This window comes from Myotis davidii, unplaced genomic scaffold, assembly GCF_000327345.1.
Source record: "Myotis davidii unplaced genomic scaffold, ASM32734v1 scaffold484, whole genome shotgun sequence".
Taxonomy (NCBI): domain Eukaryota; kingdom Metazoa; phylum Chordata; class Mammalia; order Chiroptera; family Vespertilionidae; genus Myotis; species Myotis davidii.
The window spans coordinates 324,260-329,753 of record NW_006295459.1 but is presented as its reverse complement, the minus strand read 5'-3'; the positions used below and the strand labels follow the sequence as shown (position 1 = coordinate 329,753).

Below are 5,494 nucleotides of genomic sequence, written 5' to 3'. Positions count from 1 at the left end.
AGTGCTCTCAGAGCCAGGGGAGCTGACTTTTATAAACAATAGCTCCATCCCCCTACCCTCACCCCAGACCCTGGCAAGCCACCGTTCTACTTTTATTTGCCGTGGTTTAAAAAACCAGAGGGAAAACTATGAAATGTGTTAAAATCTTACCAAAGTTTGCTCAATTTTTGATGGCCTAGTTTCCTTGGTTTACTGTTTATTTGCCTTCACCTATAATATGAAAAGTTTGTTCTCGATTGCAAAAAATTTTCTTACCAGAATAATTTTCTATGTTTTATGTTAGCTTTGTTATGTTCTTGATTATTTTTAAAAAGCAAACAAAAGAGTCTCACTTATGAAAGAGCTAAGGTTCTTTACAATCATGTTACAGTTCATGCTTATGTTTAGATGTCCTATTGTCACTTTCAAATGGAGCCAACTACTGTGTCTTAGGAACCCATGATCTTAAGTGCTCAAATCTCCTGACAACTTTTCATTTTTGCCTCCCTGAAATACAAACATTTGTTCCTTTACCTTATAAAAGAGAGGTGTTAAAAATAATTTCGTTTCACTTGTTATGTTACTATTAATGTGTTTCATGGAAAGAGTCATCAAATCACAAAAGGTGCTCAGACTTTCCCAGGTTAAAATTGTACAGGTAAAATATTACTGATGTCAATATTCTACATCTTGAATGTTTCCTGGGAAGTCCCTGGAGATCTGTCAGTGTTTCTATTTACCGGTGTCCTGGTGGTGCTTTGCCTGGTGTTAGGTAATAGGATGTTACCAGTCATAATGTTTGTTATTATGTAAAATGTTTACTTAGGTAGAATCTTACTTTTTAACTTGAATTTCACATCTTCTAGGCCAGTGGTTTTCATTTTGGAATAAACATCAGACTTACCTGTACAGTTTAATTAAAACAGAGATGTTTAAGAAATACTCAGAATCTACTGACTTGATATTCTTGATGTGTTCTTGGTATATTCTGAGTATATATATATATTAGAGGCCCGATGCATGAAAATTTGTACAAGAGTAGGCCTTCCTTCCCCTGGATGCTGGCACTGGGTTCCCTCCAGCACCTGGGACCCAGGCTTCACTCCGGTTGCCACTGGCAGGCATCCGGGACCCGGGCTGCTTTGCTCCAACCCCAGCTTCATCCAGAAGGACGTCCAGAATGATGCCTGGAAGGATGTTTGGTCTAATTAGCATATTACCTTTTTATTATTGTAGACTAGAGGCCCGGTGTGTGAAATTCATGCATGGGAGGGGGTGTCCCTCAGCCTGCCTGCACCCTCTCCAATCCAGGACCCGTTGGAGATGTCCGACTACCTCTTGCAATCTGGAACCACTGGCTCCTACCTGCTCACCTGCCTGGCTGCCTGATCGCCCCTAAACACCTTTGCCTCACCCCACACCCAGGACCCAGGATTCCCTCCTCCAGCTGGTCACAGGCACCTGGGACCAGGACTCCCCTCCCTCTGGCTGGCCACAGGCACCCAGGACCTGAGCCAGCTTTGCCCAGGCCAGCTGCAGACGCCCAGGACCGCGGGGTGGGTGTCTTGTCCCTCTCCCAGGCCATAGCCGCAGGCACTGGCGCCTGGGACCGCAGAGCAAGTGGCTTGTCCCTCTCCTGGGGCCACAACCTGGCTTGTAATTTTTCTCTGTAAAAAGTATGTTCATTTATTATTATAAACCAGATGTAATATTCACCATCTTTGAAAATATCCTTAATCATTATCCATACTGACATTGTGTCTAAAGACTGACTGATTTGTATTAGCTTTCCTTTACATTACACAGAAACCACCAACTTTTCTTGTCAGTTGTATCATCCTTGTTATGAACCCTCTTCAGTTATTACCAGTCATTTTAAGTCTTTAGCACCTACAGATAGTTTTCGTATTACTCAATGCTCCCTTGAGGCTCTGCATTCAGCTACAAGCCAGAATTCACATCTTCACAAAGAAGCATAGTCTCAGAGCCCATGGAAAAAGACTGTACCTGGTCCTTCAAACTACTGACACTTCGAAGACTAGATCTTGGTACAGGTTTCTGATGTCGCTTAAACAACTTTCAGTGGGCAGAGTCAGTATTTCCAAAGCACTTTTGAGTCAAGACACCAATGAGTTCATGTTCATGATTCTGCTAATCCGAGGTCCAGCAGAACAAGAATTGATTACATAGGACTGAATGAACTCATGAGATGATTGTGGCTATTTGGAATATTGTTGATGTTGTTTTAATTTTCTATTTCCTGGACATATAAGGAAGCCCTTTCTCTTATTAGGTTATCTATAACCAACAACAATTTATTAGATTCTGGTTTTGTGCACTGAAATGGAAAATTTTTAAGTGATATCTTTTTCTTTTTTTAATATATATTTTATTGATTTTTTACAGAGAATAAGGGAGAGGGATAGAGAGTTAGAAACATCGATGGGAGAAAAACATTGATCAGCTCCCTCCTGCACACCTCCTACTGGGGATGTGTACCTACTGGGTACATGCCCTTGACCGGAATCGAACCTGGGACCCTTCAGTCCGCAGGCCGACGCTCTATCCACTGAGCCAAACTGGTTAGGGTCGATTCTTCTCTTGATAATCTTCATAGAAACGTCTCAGTGACTGAGGAATTCTGGGTGTCACAGGGCTCAAGGCTTGAGTGAAATGTTTTTTCCTGATGCATTTGGCTTCAATGTCTTCTCCTAGCGCCAGAAGGGCGGCCTCTTCACAGACGGCAATGACCTCTGCTCCAGAATATGTGTCCATTTGGAGGATGAGTTCATTCAGATCAACATCCTGACTGATTGGCATCGAGTGAAACTGCAGGTTAAATATTTCCTTCCTTGTTGCTGCATCTGGTTAAGGCACATACATGATTCTATCGATTCTTCCAGGACGCATCAAAACCTTGTCTATCTTATCTGGGCGGTTAGTAGCTGCCAAAACAGTCACATCCTTTAACTGTTCAATGCCATCTATCTCTGTAAAGAGCTGAGCCAAAACACAGTCAGCTACATTCCCAGCACTGCCCCTTTCAACTGCTAAGACACCCAGTTCATCAAAGAAAATAATGGAAGGAGCCACCGCTCTCACTTTGTGGAAAATCTAACAGCTCTTTCAGACTCACCAACATATTTATTCATTAATTCAGGCCCCTTTATTGCTAGAAAATTCAGTCCACTTTCATTGGCCAAAGCCTTTGCAATCATCGTTTTAGAGCAACCAGGTGGCCCATACAGAAGAACTCCTTTAGGTGGCTGAATACCCATTTGGGTGAAAGACTCCGGATGTTTCAAGGGCCATTCCACAGCCTGTTTCAACTTCAGTTTGATATTTTCCAGTCCTCCTACATCTGACCAGGATACACTTGGGACATCAACTGCAACCTCCCTCGTGGCACTGGGCCTGACGTCATTCATTCCCTGCAAGAAATCATTCAGAGGAATCTTCACCAACGCAGCCACCTTGCCGTCAGGGAGGTTAGGCTGTTTCTTCAGGACTCTCCGGAAGGCATTGAGACCTGATTCATTACACAAGGCTTTCAAGTCTGCTCCAGCGTATCCATGTGCATTGTTTGCTAACTGTAGCAGCTCGGCTTCAGTGAGTACCGTTCGAAGCAGTTTCCGACGTATATCTAGCCGGTCCTGAGCATTAGGAACTCCAATCTCAATCTCTTTACCAAATCGTCCAGGTCGGCAGAGTGCAGCATCCAAAGCATGAGGACGATTTGTGGCCCCAATAACTAATACCTGTCCTTCACTTCCTTCCAAACCAATATCATCATCCATCAGTGTTAGCAGTGAAGCTACAACTCTTTTTTTCCACTTCATTCTGAGCCCCTTCTCTTTTTGGGCAAAATGCATCCAGCTCATCAATAAAAATAATTGATGGATGCCGCAGAGGGGCTTCAGCAAATATCTGACGTAACCTTGCTTCAGTTTCCCCATAGAATTTGCTTATAATTTCAGGACCATTTATTACAGAGACATAGGCTCCAACTTCATTAGCAATAGCCCTGGCAATCATTGTCTTTCCAGTACCTGGAGGGCCATACAGTAACACTCCTCTGGAGGGAGGAATTCCCTAACTCTTGGATGGTTCAAGCTGCTTGAGAGGATGTTCAATTATTTCTCTAATTGCTTTCAGCTGACCATTTCAGCCTCCTATCACGTTGTAAGTTACTTTGAACTGGTTGTCTTGCTCTTTTAAATTTGTACCAATATTTGTAAAATTGGCTCTCATTGTTGAAGAAATGAAGTAGAAAGTATCAGTGTTGCACTTTGCTCCCAGATTGGCTGGCTTTAGGAATCTCTCTTCATTGATAAGGTACTCATTTCCTCCTCTGGCAGACGCAAAGCTACATTCAAGACCTGTAACTTCCTCTGGCCCAAGCCCAATGCTGCCACCAGGACTCTGTGTGACATTTGACAAACTGTCACCAGTTTTATTTATCTTTCTGTCATCTACTGGTTTGCAGGGAGTACTGCTTGATGGTGGGACCCGTGGCTCTTCCAGATCCAACTGGCTTAACTGTAAGGACATATCAAGGGTACTGGCTCCTATGCTGGATCGTTTTGAGGACATTCCCTGAGAATCAGTATTAGAGTCACTCTGAAGCCTTCTCAGTATCATGCCATCTGCACCTTTCACTCGCAACACTTGCAACATTCATGGTTGTAGAGAGAATGTAATGTATAGAAAGTTGCCTGGTAAAACAATCTTGCCATCTAGTTTTCTCAGAAGACAATCAGCCAATTGTTCTTCATTAATATCCACATTTTTGTCACTCTCGTTTTCCATGTAAACTGGTAAGCAGCACTCGTCCACCAATAATTATATTTGCAGACTTCATAGTGCCAAGTCCAAGTTGAACAAGGGAATTCTGGAATTTTTTAGGAACTTTGTCCTCCTTTTCTAGGTTGATCACCACCAGGGTCCCAGTCGCCGCCGCGAAGCTGGCTTTGGGACAAGCAGCTGAGGCCCCTGACAGAGAACGAGCCATGGAGGCGGGGGCAAACCCCGGTCAGAGCTCTGCTTGGATGGTTTTCTGTTCTTTGAAGACATGTTCCACAGGCAGCCCGGAAGCTGAAGACTTTAAGTGATATCTTATTCTCCCTGCCTAACTCACTCTCCCAAATTCAGAAACTTTTATCAAATATTTTTACTTTTAAATGGCAATGTATTTACATAGGTTCAATAAGAATCAACCTAGAGAATAGTTGCACTCTAAAATATCAGAGGCTAGGAAAACCAAGATGGTGGCATAGGTAAACACCAGAGATTGCTGCTTAGCACAACCACTTCAAGAATACAACTAAAAGACAGAACGGACATCATCCAGAACCACAGGAAGGCTGGCTGAGTGGAAATTCTACAACTAGAAGGAAAGAGAAAAGCATACCGAGACTCAGAGGAGCTGCGGTGCAGAAGTAAAGTACAGAAGTACAGAGGCGCATGCGGAGAGGGCTGGCAGCTGAGGACACGGTTGGCTTTTTCAATTTTAAGC

General features: G+C 43.4%; 1 pseudogene; it reads right to left on the bottom strand.

Annotated features, from left to right (window-relative positions):
- Positions 1–2,562: 2,562 nt before the first annotated feature.
- Positions 2,563–5,052, bottom strand: LOC102768373 (annotated as a pseudogene).
- Between the last annotated feature and the right edge of the window lie 442 nt (positions 5,053–5,494).